Here is a 14,585-nt window from a genome sequence, read left to right as displayed (position 1 = left end):
AACGGAATGCATCATCGTGTTCATTGGGAGACAACCGTCTTGGATGGAACAGCCGATGGAAACGAGGCCTGGTGTACCGCAGAACGAAGGAAACGACCTTGTGTTCGACTGGCCGCGGTGGCAATGGGATCCTGTTCATTGGGAGGGGTTTGGTGTACCGCAAAACAGAGGAAATGGACCTCCTACGGTCGAAACATGGTCCCGTTGATCGGGAGGGGTGTGGCGTACCGCAAAACGGAGGAAACAGACTTGTGTTGAAGCGCTACAGTCGAAACGGGGGTCCTGTTCATCGGGAGGGGTGTGGCGTACCGTAAAACAGGACTCCGCGGGATACTGTTCATCTCCACCGTCGACCTCCTCCAGCTTCCATGGGCTCCTGTTCATCCACCGTCGACCTCCTCCAGCCTCCACCTGCGACTGTTCATCCACAGGCTCCTGTTCATCCAGCCTCCACCGCGCACTCCTCCACCGGCTACTGTTCAACCAGCCCTCTCCACGGGGTCCTTTTCAACCACCCCTCCATGAGCAACTGTTCATCCAGCCCTCCACTGACTACTGTTCAACTAGCCCTCCACCGGCTCCTGTTCATCCAGCCCTCCACGAGGTCCTGTTCATCCAGCCCTCCACGGGGTCCTGTTCATCCACCGGCTCGATCGATCCGGGTACTATTCATTCAGCGGCAACGGCCTCTACTACCACGGGGTCCTATTCATCCAACCCCCCACCAGGAACTATTCATCTAAAGCCCCCAACAACGCTCAATGTTCATCTAGAGGTAGCATCGATCGGCTTCAGTTAGCAGCAGTAGCGAAGGAATCACTCGGGTTCAGTTAATAGCAAGGGATCGATCGATTGCTCGGGTTCAGTAACGCGTAGCCTGCAGTGCAATCGCTCGGGTTCAGTTAGAGCGCAACGCCTCGCTCGGGTTCAGTTAGAGCCCAATGCCTCGCTCACATGCGCGTACATACGAGAGAAACACGCATCGCTCGGCCCCCGACCACCCACCATAATCGGGAACTCCCTGATATTTTCCTCGTCCTCGCTTCTACCATGGTTTTTCCCGTCATGGATGGCCCAAAGAATGTGATGCAGCTGCGTCTCCAGCCTGCCCAGGACGAAAAGCCCATTTTCTGTCATGATTTTTTGTTATAGATGTAGGAGCCCACCACATCTATGATGATACCGGGTTTTGTCACAATCATTGTCATAGAAGTGTCATGAGTATGATAGAAAAAAATTTGTTCGGCCCAAAATGTCAGGGATGTGTCCTTTTTTGTAGTGCATACCGATGACAAAGGGAACAACGTATCTTGTTATGCGGTTTGACCTATAAAGATCTTTGAAGAGTATGTAGGAGCCAATATGAGCATCCAGGTTCCTCTATTGGTTATTGAATGGAGATGTGTCTCGGTCATGTCTGCATAGTTCTCGAACCCGTAGGGTCCGCACACTTAATGTTCGATGACGATTTGTATTATGAGTTATGTGATTTGATGACTGAAGTTTGTTCGGAGTCCCGGATGAGATCACGGACATGATGAGGAGTCTCAAAATGGTCGAGAGGTAAAGATTCATATATTGGAAGGTTACATTCGGACATAGGAATGGTTCGGGTTGTTTCAGATAAGTTTCAGAGTACCATGGGTTACCAGAACCTCCCCCCCCCCGGAGGTTAATTGGCCACCATGGGCCTTAGTGGAGAATAGAGAGGGTGGGGCAGGAGGTGCCCCCCCTTGCCAATCTGAATTGGACAAGGGGTGGGGGCGGCGCCCCCCCTTTCCCTCTCCTACTCCGCCTCACTTTCCCCCTTTGCTACTCCGGAAAAGGAAAAAGGAGAGGGGAATCCTATACTAGGACTAGGGAGTCCTAGTAGAACTCCCCACACTTGGCGCTCCCCTAGGGAGCCGGCCTCCTCTCCTCCCCTTTATATACGGAGGCGGGGGCACCCTAAAGGCACAACAAGTCTTCTCTTAGCCGTGTGCGGTGCCCCCATCCACAGTTACATACCTCGGTTATATCATCGTAGTGCTTAGGCGAAGCCCTGCGTCGATAATTTCATCATCACCGCCACCACGCCTGTCAGTGTCAAAACCGGCGGATCTCGGGTAGGGGGTCCCGAACTGCATCTAGGATCGATGGTAACAGGAGACAGGGGGACACGATGTTTACCCAGGTTCGGGCCCTCTCTATGGAGGTAATACCCTACGTCCTGCTTGATTGATATTGATGAATATGAGTGTTACAAGAGTTGATCTACCACGAGATTGTGATGTCTAAACCCTAGAAGTCTAGCATGTATGACTATGGTCATGAATGTATCCTTTCCGGACTAACCCGTCCGGTTTATATAGACACCGGGGGGGTCTAGGGTTTACATAGAGTCGGTTACATAAGAAGGAATCTTCATAGTCAGTCACCAAGCTTTCCTTCCATGCCAAGGAGAGTCCAATCCGGACACAGATACAGTCTTCGGCCTTCATATCTTCACAGCCCATCAGTCCGGCCCATGGATAATAGGTCGGACACCCGAGGACCCCTTAGCCCAGGACTCCCTCAGTAGCCCCTGAACCAGTCTTCAATAGCGAGGTGTTCGGCACACAAATTGTCTTCGACATTGCAATGCGGGTTCCTCCTTTAATGATCTCCAAGTGATGTATTCGGCCATTGGTTCCATGTCGCTCCCCTCGGCTTCTGCGTGTTAAATAACTTTGCCTTCCACGTGTCAAGCGAAGGTGGAAGGCCGGTGTATTTTAACAGATAACACCCTGCCCATGCAAGGGAGAGCGCCTATTAAAGAGATCGAATCCTAGATCCATTTGGCACCACACAGAGGAAATTCCCGGAAACTTCTTGGGAGAAACCATTCTAGCATGGCTAGCGCCCCCAGCTCCTCCATCCGTTCCGGCCCAGAGAAAGGCCAGTGGGAGAGGTGTTTAGTGTCCCATAGTCAATTGATGGAGCTGCAGACGCAGGGATTTCTTCCCCCCGCAGATCCAGTTCCTTTTCGAGCGGGGCTAGATTTCTTCAACAATGAGATTCAGGCAGAGGACTTCCCCAATCCATCCGGGGGAGAGCGAGTATGTTCCCATTCATCCGTTCCTCCGAGGGCTTCTGGAATACAATGGCCTCCAATTGCACAACTTCACCCCTGCCTCCGTTCTGCACATTGCGGGTTACGTCGCTTTATGTGAATTATTCCTGGGTATCGAGGCTCACTTCGAGCTGTGGAGGAAGTTGTTCTATCTTGTCCCACGTAATTATGAGGGGTCAATATTTGAAGTGTGCGAAGCCGAAGTATGGCACATCGCAGATACCGAATATCTATCCGGCACACCAAAGAATGGCCTACCGAATGGTTCTATATTGAGGACGTCGTGCTTCCCGACCCAGTTCGAAAGGGTCTTCCTAAATTTGCAAGCATTCCGCTAAAGAAACGCCACAGTTGGTGCCCCCAGAGTCTTGAAGAGGAGGACAATGCAGAAGTTTGCCAGCTTATGAGCAAGATAAAGACGCTCACTCAGTCCGGACTTACAATAATCGAGGTAATGGTGATCTCCATAGTGTATGGGGTTCAGGCACTACAATACAGAGGGCTGACCATGTGGCATTACAATGGAGATGATGACGCCTCCCGTTATGGCCGGAAGGGTCCGGATACCCCCGCCGCTCTGGCCAAAATATTGGCCGAGCTTTTTAAAGGGGAGGAAGAGGAGTTTCTTCGCATTAAGCACAGAGATGGATATTCTATGTATAATCCTCCTAGTTGGGTAAGCTTCGACCCCTTGATTCCACTCATTCCGCTTCCATATTACTTTTGATAAATTTCAAGTCTGTTTGTTATGACAGTACTGGCGGAAGGTCATCGAAGGACTTCATAGTCCTACCCCACAGTCGGAGATCCACAACCGGGAACTAGATCCTGGGTTTGAAGAGGATCCAGATATATTCGTGGGGCTCGCGGGAGGGGAGTGTTTTACCAGACAAGCTATGACGGCACAGAAGTGGCCATTACCGCCGACTACCCTAGCCTTCTTCCTACTTCACATGTAAATAATTAAGAAACACCTTTTCTAAAAGAGTGCTCTTATTCTGCCTCACCCACCGCACTGTATCGTGCTTCACAGGGGAGATATTCGGCGATCTCGAGGAGATCGGCTCCCGCGCCAGGCAAGCCTTCCAAGAGGAAAGCAAACAAAGACATGGCCGTGCCTTCATCGAAGAGGTATGAATTTACCAACCCACACCTGAGCAGTCACGTCCAACCGTGACCTTCCCGCTTTCCATGTGTCAGGAGGAAGGTGCGCCGAACTATATCCAGAAGTTCAAGCGGTTGTACTTCCCGCGGCTAGGATTCAAATCCTGCCGTGCAGACAGGGGCTGATGCAGGGGCTGATGCGGGGACAACGCCGGACTGTCCTCCAGCCGAGGACCCGGATGATGCGGGGAAAACACCGGACTGTCCGTCACCAACTCGGAAGTGGAGAGTGCCATGAATCATCGGCGCCGTCGGGCCATTTTACAAGATCCTGGCTTTTCAGAAGAGTCGTTTAACGCCTTCAACATAGCCGATGCATACATCTGGGATGCTCGAGATGGGATTAACAGGGCCACAAAGCAACATTTGAAAGATGTGCAGGTAAATTTGCTTTGTCTAACTATGATAACCATATGCCAGTAGCCCCCGAGACTTAAAGGAGTTGAAACAACTGAATTAAGGATCAATGTACAACCAGGTGCTTACGGAGAAGTATACCCAACTGGCTCAGGAACTAGAAAAGTGTCAGCGCCAGCTGCTTGCTGCTAACGCCGAACTGGAGAAATACAAGGCATCTCCAGGTAATATTTTCCTCTATCGAAAATTCATAATGCTACACCGATATCTGGGTTCTAATCTTTGTGATGGATCATTTAGACCAAGTACGAGAGCAGCTGGACGCCGCTCGAAGCGAAGAACACGGAGCCAAAAAGCTACTAGCAGTGGGCGAGCATGTATTGACAAAGGTCATTGAAGAGAAAAAGAAACTCCAGGATTCGAACATCAACCTAGGCGAAGAACTGAAAGATGTGTGAGCGCAGCTAGCCGACTCTGTGAAGGATAACAAGAAGCTCCGAGGCGGCATATTCAGTATGTGGCCGATTTTATCTTATAACAGTTTGGAGGTAGCGGTAGCTGATATAGTTGTAATTGCAGGTGTGTTGACGAACCACCCCGAAGAGGAAGTGTCTGGATCATCAAATGATCTTCTACAAGAGTTGTCGCAGTTGCACGAGCAAGCTCGGCAGGCTATGCAGAGTGTAGCCAAGGCTTTATGGCCATCCGACTCCCCTCCAGGAAGCATAGAGAAGCTGGTAGAGCTATTCAAGGGAGCGCGGCGGCGTATCCGGCTGTGGAAGATATCTGCCTACCAAGAGGGTGCATGAGAGGCCTGGGCCATGGTGAAGACGCGCTATACCAAGCTGGATCCTAATCACATGGCTTGTGTCGGGCCGGTAGGGCCGAATGAGGAAGAAATTCCCGTTAGTATAGTATATGACCAAGTAGAGGTGGCCGCCAAATATTCTCAATAGGATTGTAAGTTAGACTGCCTGTTGGAAGCTGTAGAGGAAGAGGTGTTCGAGTCCAAGTGACTGTGTACTTTCCTCGTCTAGCTGAATTGTATATCATTTGTCATGGCAGACCTTTTCGCTTCAACCTCTGGACTGAAGGTGCGGAGTGTTTTCGAATACCGTCGCGGCCGAACAGGCCGGGGTATGCCTGGAAAACTAGGCGTAGGGGTCATAGTTGCTTGAACGGACAAGTTGTATCCGGCTAGCTATGTTATATTACATTGATATCGTAAGAAACATCTTCCAGAGAGAATAGTTCCGTTAAGGGTTCCTTTCTCTGGGTGTGCATGCATTTAATGTACATGTCTGAATTGTGATGTGAGCACCACAATTTGTATGACTTCTGGGGGTGCACAATGGAGTGAGTTTAGAAAACATCTTTAATTCATCGACCGAATGTTCCCTTAAGAACGCTAGCTTTCGGCTTCACCCAGTCTGAGGTACACATCTGGATGACCCGACAGTAACAATCGCAGAGGTGCTCCCTTTATGCCCTAGCCGAACTAACCGGAACGTAGGGTATAAGCACAGGAGCCAGGCAACCCAGCTTGGCCAAAACTTAAGTCATATCGATGCATATAGTGGCGAAGAAAAGGTACATATGGAAAAACTCATATGTGAGGAGCTTAATGCTCAAGGAATGACAAGAACTTCTGTCCAAGAAGCCCCCAAGTACAAGTGACATACATATTTAAAGATGTATGTGTCGATGTTGTGCGGTCTAGCCGTACCAAAGCTTTAAAGCAAGAAAGAAGAAAGTAATCAAAAAAGAGAGAGAAAATAATGGAAACTACAGGGGAGGACGGGATGAACACGGGGTTTGGCGCTAGGCATAGAATCTTCGAAGTCTGGCCGCGTTCCAGGGGTTCAGCTCGAGGCAATTGTCTGATGCATCACGAAGACGGTACGCTCCTCCGGTGAGAACTTCGTCAATTATGAAGGGACCCTCCCATTTTTGGTCTTGAGTTTGTCCTTTTTCTTCTCCGGCAGGCGTAGAACGAGTTTGCCAACGTTGTAAGTCTTGGTCTGTACTTCTCTGCTTTGATATCTTCGAGCCCGCTATTGCTAAAATGCTGAACGGGCTTTTGCTACATCGCGTTCCTCCTCCAGGGCATCTAGGCCATCCTGCCGATCAAGCTCGACTTCTCTCTCTTCATACATACGCAATCGAGGTGAGTCATGAATAATATCGCAGGGCAATACGGCCTCTGCACCATACACCATGAAGAAAGGTGTGTATCCGGCAGTGCGGTTGGGCATGGTCCGCAACCCTCGGAGTACGGAGTCGAGCTCCTCAACCCAGAGCTTGTTTGATTCTTTCAAGGACTGCACTAGTCTGGGCTTGATGCCGCTCATAATAAGACCGTTGGCTCGTTCGACTTGACTGTTGGTTTGTGGGTGGTAGACGGAGGCGTAATCGAGTTTAATACCCAGATTAGTACACCAGGTTTTTACTTCGTCGGCTGCGAAATTGGAGCCGTTGTCAGTGATGATGCTGTGTGGGACACCATAACGGTGCACAACACCGGATATGAAGTCTATCACCGGCCCGGACTCAGCCGTTTTGACCGGCTTAGCCTCTATCCACTTAGTGAATTTGTCCAGCATAACCAATAGATATTTTTTCCTATGGCTTCCCCTTTAAGGGGTCCAACCATATCGAGTCCCCAGACCGCAAAAGGCCAAGTGATGGGGATTGTTTGTAAGGCGGTGGGAGGCATATGGCTTTGATTGGCAAAGAGTTGGCATCCGATGCAATGTTGGACAAGGTCCTGTGCATCTGCTCGAGCCATCGGCCAATAAAACCGACGGATCTCTGGTAGGGGGTCCCGAACTGTGCATCTAGGATCGATTGTAACAGGAGATAGGGGACACGATGTTCACCCAGGTTCGGGCCCTCTCTATGGAGGTAATACCCTACGTCCTGCTTGATTGATATTGATGAATATGAGTGTTACAAGATTTGATCTACCACAAGATCGTGATGGCTAAACCCTAGAAGCCTAGCATGTATGACTATGGTAATGAATATATCCTTTCTGGACTAACCCCTGTGGTTTATATAGACACTGGGGGATCTAGGGTTTACATAGAGTCGGTTACATAAGAAGGAATCTTCATAGTCGGTCGCCAAGCTTGTCTTCATAGCCCATCAGTCCGGACCATTACATAATAGGCCGGACGCCCGAGGACCCCTTAGTCCAGGACTCCATCAGTAGCCCCTGAACCTGGCTTCAATGACGAGGAGTCTGGCGCGCAGATTGTTTTCGACATTGCAAGGCGGGTTCCCTTTTATCCCAACTTCAAGATAGTCTTCCGATGAGATGATAGTATCCGGACTTTCATACACACCATACATAACCGTAGAGAGAATATATATTTTTACACGAGTCTAATCCGCTGACAGCTTTTACAATATGACATAATGTCTGTCCGGTCATAATTTTGGACCGTTTTTCGTCTGCTGCTCCATGTTTCGAGACGCGGTTGCCATTGGCACGTCTTGTCGAAGCAGAGATCATGCCCCCTTATTACGGGATTCTCATCAATACGGGCGTGGGCGGCCCAACCGTGCCATTAGCACGGCCCTTGGGAATAGGTGAGTTTAAGGAGAGTGGGGAGACGCTTGATATTCACGGCCTTTATAAGGGGATAAGAATTCCCTTTATTTCACCCACACCTCAGCTCCTCCTTAGTCCTTCCGTCCCTGAGCTCCAGCGCCCAAGCTTCTAGCTTTTCCATCAACCAAGAAAGCACTCCAAAAATGTCCGGATCCGGAGCTGGGGGTAAGTGGATGGCCTCCTCCATCAAGAAGAAGGATATAAAGGTGCTCCGGGAGGCCGGATATCTGGCCAAGGAGATCGCTCACCGACTCCCGTATAAGGGACAGATCGTCCCTACTCCAGAGCCCCACGAGAGGGTTGTGTTTCTTACACATTTATTCTGCGGGCTGGGCTTCCCTCTCCACCCCTTCGTCCATGGACTAATGTTTTACTACGGGCTAGACTTTCATGACCTAGCCCCCAACTTCATCCTCAACATCACGTCATTCATTGTCGTGTGCGAGGCCTTCCTCCGCATCCCACCTCATTTCATCCTATGGTTGAAGGCCTTCAACGTGAAGCCGAAGGTGGTGAGCAGCCAACAAGCAGAGTGCGGAGGCGCCATGGTGGGCAAGATGCCCAATGTTACCTGCCCCAAAGGCTCATTCACGGAGATGGTGGAAGGGTGGCAATCGGGGTGGTTCTATATCACCGAGCCACGCGACGCCAACTAGGTGGCGGCCCCCGAATTCAGATCTAGATTCCCGATGTGGCTCACCTCCTGGTAAGAGAGGGGCCTGGCATGGGGTCCCTCGGACGAGCTGACTGGGCTCCAGACGTGTGTCCATAACATGATGGATAGAAAGATCAAACTCGTCAACGTGGTCCAGGTCATGCTCATCCGTCGGGTCCTTCCGTGCCAATGCCGGACTTGCTACCTGTGGGAGTACGATCCGGTCAAGCACCAGATGCTACTAGAGTTCTTTGGCACGACGCACGAAGAAATCTGGAAAGTGCTCTTCAAGGCCGGTGAGATGCCACCACCCACGACCGAAGATCGTGGGCTTAGCTTAAAACGCCAGGCTAACCCGGTGAGTTCTTTTAATGTTTTGAGAAAAAAGCCTAAGCTTTCCTACCCATGTTTTCAGGCCTGGATCAAGATAGCGGAGGGGATTAACAGTCCGGCTCCGTTGCCCTAAGACCAAGAATTCCCGTTATTGACGAAAATGCTTTTTCCAGCACCTTATGAGGTGCCAGAGAAGATGGCCAAGAAAGTGGCCAAAGGGGCCAAGAAGGGCCCTCGCCGAAAAGGCGCTTCGGACGTGATGTCCGAAGACAAGACTTCCTCTTCGTCCGCTGATGACGATGACGAAGAGGAAGAAGAAAGCGACTACCCACCTAAAATGGGGAGGAAGAAGAGAGAGGCCCCCGCAGATCCAAAGGCGAAAGCGCCTAAGAGGGTTAGCGGTTCCCACGCGGACAACTCCGTGTGGGATGTTGACAGCAGTCCGGAGCGACCTCGCCGTACCAAGCCTCGGGCCGTCTCGTAAGTACCAGGATCCAAAAACATCTAGCCTTCCCGGTTTGTAATATTGATATACCTTAAACCTTGTTATTGCAGTCCAGCACGTGATGGCTCCCCACAATCCTCGTCAGAGGGATCGCTAGATGCAAAGGAGATGGCTAGCATGTCTCCGCCACCTGCTCATTCCGTCTCTCACAAGGGTGACAACGAGGTGGTGTCGCAAAAGACCTTGCCCGACCGGGGGGGTTCCGGAGATCGTCGGGGTGGTGCCCCAGGACGATTCCTCAATTGCCGGATGCATGGGGGGAAAGCCCCTGTGGGGACTAGCAACAAGGGCCGGGTTCCCTTCGCACCTGAGCGGATACCATTCCGGAGACCTATGAGGCTCCGAAGTCCAGCAAACGGCATGCCCCGAAAGGAGGGAATGTGCCTGTTCCACCGGTGACCTCTATCCAACTAGAGGCAGGGATAACCTGCTGGAGGCGCTACGAGGCGCCTCTATTATGGATGCACACCGCGCCCTTATAGGCACGGTAATAGAGAAGGTCCAGTTCGTGAAAAGCGGACTGACTGAAGCCTGCACTAGCCTTCTATCAGGCTTTGAGGTAAGTAATGCGTTTGTAGGAATAATATCACAGTATAGACAGTAGCCCCTGATGCTCTATTTGGTGTTCGGAAAGAAAAATGCGAACAGAGGATCGAAAAGAATTATCGCAGGAGTCTAACATAAGTTGTCTTTGTAAATAAGCAGGTGTCGCTGTAGGATACCACCGCTCATGTTGCAGAGGTCTCCGGACTGAAGCGGAAACTGGAGCGGGTCGAGGAAGAGCTCGGCCTCATAAAGAAGCAGCTAGAGGATAGCCAAGGTATGTGCTGACCTACTGGTATATTTTAAGAAAAAATGAATAATCTGTCCAGACTGAGTTGTCATGAATTTTATTAGGGGCCATGACCAAGGTGGCATCCCTCAAGAAGGCGTTGGCCGAGGCCGAGGACAAAGAGGCCAAGGAACGTGCCGCGCGCGAGAAGCACGAGGCCTAGGTCAGCGAGGCGCAGCAACAACTCCAGGGAGCGATCAAGAGATTTGAGTCCTTGGAGCGTGATTGTAAGGCGCAAGAGTCTGAACTGGTGAAGGCCCACCAGAGCACACAGGATGCACGAGCCAAAGCCCAGAACGCCCTCCAGGAAATCCAGGTGGCCAGGGATATTGCGGCGGGTAATTCTTTCACCATGCAACACAAGTATGTAGAAGAAACATTCCTTGTACTTATCCGAATTTGGGTTTTCCAGGGGCGTTTATGGATCTGCCGCGCAGTATATCAGATGCTATCGAGCATTACAGAGCCGAAGAAGGGATGTCTACGGAGAAGCTATTCTGGTACCAGTATCTTGGACCCAAACATCCGTTGCCCTTCATCAACCAGCTAAAGCAGTTGGTCGAGCTGCACAAGTCAGCAGAGCTAGCCATGAAGGACCTGATAGTCCGGCTGTGGCCTGCCGAGCCTGTACCTAGCAGCTATTTCGGACTTGTTAAGTGGCTTGTAAATGCTTGTCCGCGGCTCGAAACCGTGAAGCGGTCGATCTGCATTGAAGGTGCGCGTGTGGCCTTTGCCCGCGTCAAGACGCATTGGGCAAAGCTGGATGCCAAGAAGCTGATGACCGAGGGTCCGCCGGAGGGCAAGGAGCATCGTCGACCCGAGCTCTAGTTTGATGGCGTCCTGGAGGGGTCCCGCCTTGTGGCGGAACAATGTTCAAAGGATATTATATTCCCATGAGAACATTTGCATTATCCTGTCCTATATTATGGAACAATGATGTTATGTATTATAATGCTTGTGATTTACATTTTACCTCCTGTGCAGCCATTTATGAAATCTGAGGCTTGACCAGTCGTCGGCTTCTGCCCCCATGTAGATAGTACGGGGGTGTTCGGGATAAATCTAAACACTCTTTACTCCACATTCTGGTCCTAAAAAAAGGTGTTTAGCGCAACGAACAAGGCAATCAGACTATGCGGCCTTTACCACCCTCACTTAGCCATAGAAGTTTGACAATTAAAAAAGTTTGGTGAAGCCCCTGGTATTCGGAAAGCCAAACTAGGGGGGTTATACATGCCTAATCGGAGGAACCGATTCTTCGCCAGAAGCGAAAAAAAATCTCTAACGATTTGGAACCCCTCGAACAACTGACCGGCTCTCGCCGCATCATGACAGTCAGTTTTTGGCTTTCTCTACTGAGGTGCTCGTCCGGAAGAACCAGGACACAATCACAGTAGTTCTCCCTTTACTACCCTAGCCGATATAGCGGAACATAAGGTAGTAAGCACAGGAGCCGGGCAACCCAAGTATTGACCAAAGACATGATTCGGAGCCAATGCATATAATGCTATAAGTTCGGGGTGCCGAACTATACTGAAAAGTGTTCAGAATTTTATTGCCGTAGAACGGGGTGTAATGAAGCCCCTGGCGCAGTAATACGTACCATAGTGTACGCATGTAATAAGTAATATACACAAAGGTGAGGAAACGGGAAAAATTAAGTAATAAGCTGACGCCACCATTTATTCACCATTGTGATGTAATTAGTATGTCGAGGCGTACTTTGTGCGAGTAATGTGATAAGCAAGTAAAGCTATTTAACATGTCGCAACCAAGGCGAGCTACGTGCGGGTATGTAAAACAAGTATGGCAATCGTTTAATAGAGACCACCTGGGGATTCCCTTGTATGCTAGAGTTTGTTGCCTCCTTGGTGTGTTCTACAAGCAGGTCGTCCATATAGACCATGAAAAGATAAAAGACCCGTGATAATAAAAAAGAAAAAATAAACGCGTGTGAATCCCAGGGTCGGTCAAGCCGCACTGTGGATCGCGAGCGAGTTATGCCTCCGTCGATACCCATGAGGTTTTGAGTGCATAATTATGTACGCGTGGTACGGATGCCCTTTCCTCATCGGGGCTGGGACGGAGGCCGAATTTACTAATTCAGCTCTTGACGAGCCGAGCTGCCCTTTTGCAGTGTAGTCCGGACCTTCTTGACGATGTCCAGGGGTTTGGCGGCCAGATTATGGTGCCGCTTGAGAAGGCCGCTCTGTACTTCTGCTTCTAGGGATGCGGTATGCTCCTCTGTGCGGAGGGAACGTTCCGTGTGTCCATTTACTGTAATGACGCCGCGTGGACCGAGCATCTTGAGCTTGAGATAAGCATAATGCGGCACCGTGTTGAATTTAGCGAACGCGGTTCGTCCGAGCAGTGCGTGGTAGCCGCTGCGGAAGGGGACGATATCGAAGATTAGCTCTTTGCTTCGGAAGTTATCTGGGGAACCGAAGACCACCTCCAGCGTGATCGAGCCCGTACAATGGGCTTCTACGCCTAGTATAACTCCTTTAAAGGTAGTTATCGTGGGCTTGATTCGTGAGGGATTAATGCCCATTTTGCATACTGTATCCTGATAGAGCAGGTTGAGGCTGCTACCACCGTCCATTAGGACTCATGTCATGTGAAATCCATCGATGATTGGGTCGAGTACCAATGCAGCCAAACCGGCATGACGGATGCTAGTTGGATGATCACTATGATTGAAGGTGATCGGGAATGACGACCATGGGTTGAACTTTGGGGCGACTAGCTCTACCGCGTAAACGTCCCTAAGTGCGCGCTTGCACTCCCTTTTGGGGATGTGTGTAGCATATATCATGTTCACCATTTTGACTTGAGGCGGTAATTTCTTCTGCCCCCCAGTGTTCGGCTGCCGGGGCTCCTCATCTTTGTCCTCGCTCTGCGATTCCCCTTCCTTGTTTCCGCTATTTACCTTGCTGGCTTGCTTGAAGACCCGGCAATCTCTGTTAGTATGGTTGGTCGGTTTGTCTGGGGTGCCATGTATCTGGCACGGATGATCAAGTATGCGGTCCAAGCTGGATGGTCCTCCGCCGTTCCTTTTATAGGGCTTCTTTCGCTTGCCGGATTTGGGGCCGCTGAATCCAGCGTGATGAGTGGTGTCATCGGTGTTATCTCCATTGCTTCGGCGTTTGTGTCTGTTGCGCCGGAGCTTGCTGGTGCTATTTTTGGCCTTGGAGGGGCCTGCTTCGTTGGCTGTGTTTGTACTACGAGCCAGCCAACTATCTTCTCCCGCGCAAAAGCGGGTCATAAGTGCCGTGAGGGCTGCCATGGACCTTGGCTTTTCTTGGCCGAGGTGGCGGGCTAGCCATTCGTCACGGATGCTGTGTTTAAAGGCCGCTAGGGCTTCGGCATCCAGACAGTCAACGATCTGATTCTTTTTGGTTAGGAACCTAGCCCAGAATTTTCTGGCTGATTCTCCGGGTTGTTGAACTATGTTGCTTAGGTCATCGTCATCGGGTGGCCGGACATATGTACCTCAGAAGTTGTCGAGCAAGGCTTCTTCTAAGTCCTCCCAGCTGCCAATGGAATTTTCAGGCAGGCTGTTCAGCCAGTGGCGAGCTGGTCCTTTGAGCTTTAATGGGAGGTATTTGATAGCGTGGAGGTCATCTCCTCGGGCCATGTGGATGTGGAGAATAAAATCTTTGATCCACACTACGGGATCGGTTGTTCCGTCGTATAATTCAATATTGACGGGTTTGATCCCCTCAGGGAATTCATGATCCAGCACCTCATCTGTGAAGCACAGAGGGTGTGCGGCGCCTCTATATCGGGCCATGTCACGTCGCACCTCCGATGAAGTTCGTCTGCGGTTATCGGCCCGGGTGTGAATAGGTTTGTCACGTCCGAATAGGTGGCCGTCATCCCGAGTCGGGAAGCGTCCTCGCGATCCATAGATTGATCTGGTGTGTCCTGCTCTGCTGTCTAGATCCCGCCAAAGGTCGTGTGTATTGTCCCGAGCTGCTCTGTCCCTATTTTTGCGAAGCGGTGGGGTGGGCTATTGTTCGGCCTGAGTTG

The sequence above is a fragment of the Triticum dicoccoides genome, chromosome 7A (genome assembly GCF_002162155.2).
Source record: "Triticum dicoccoides isolate Atlit2015 ecotype Zavitan chromosome 7A, WEW_v2.0, whole genome shotgun sequence".
In the NCBI taxonomy this organism is placed as follows: domain Eukaryota; kingdom Viridiplantae; phylum Streptophyta; class Magnoliopsida; order Poales; family Poaceae; genus Triticum; species Triticum dicoccoides.
The sequence above is the reverse complement of the archived record's forward strand: the minus strand, read 5'-3'. Positions refer to the sequence as shown.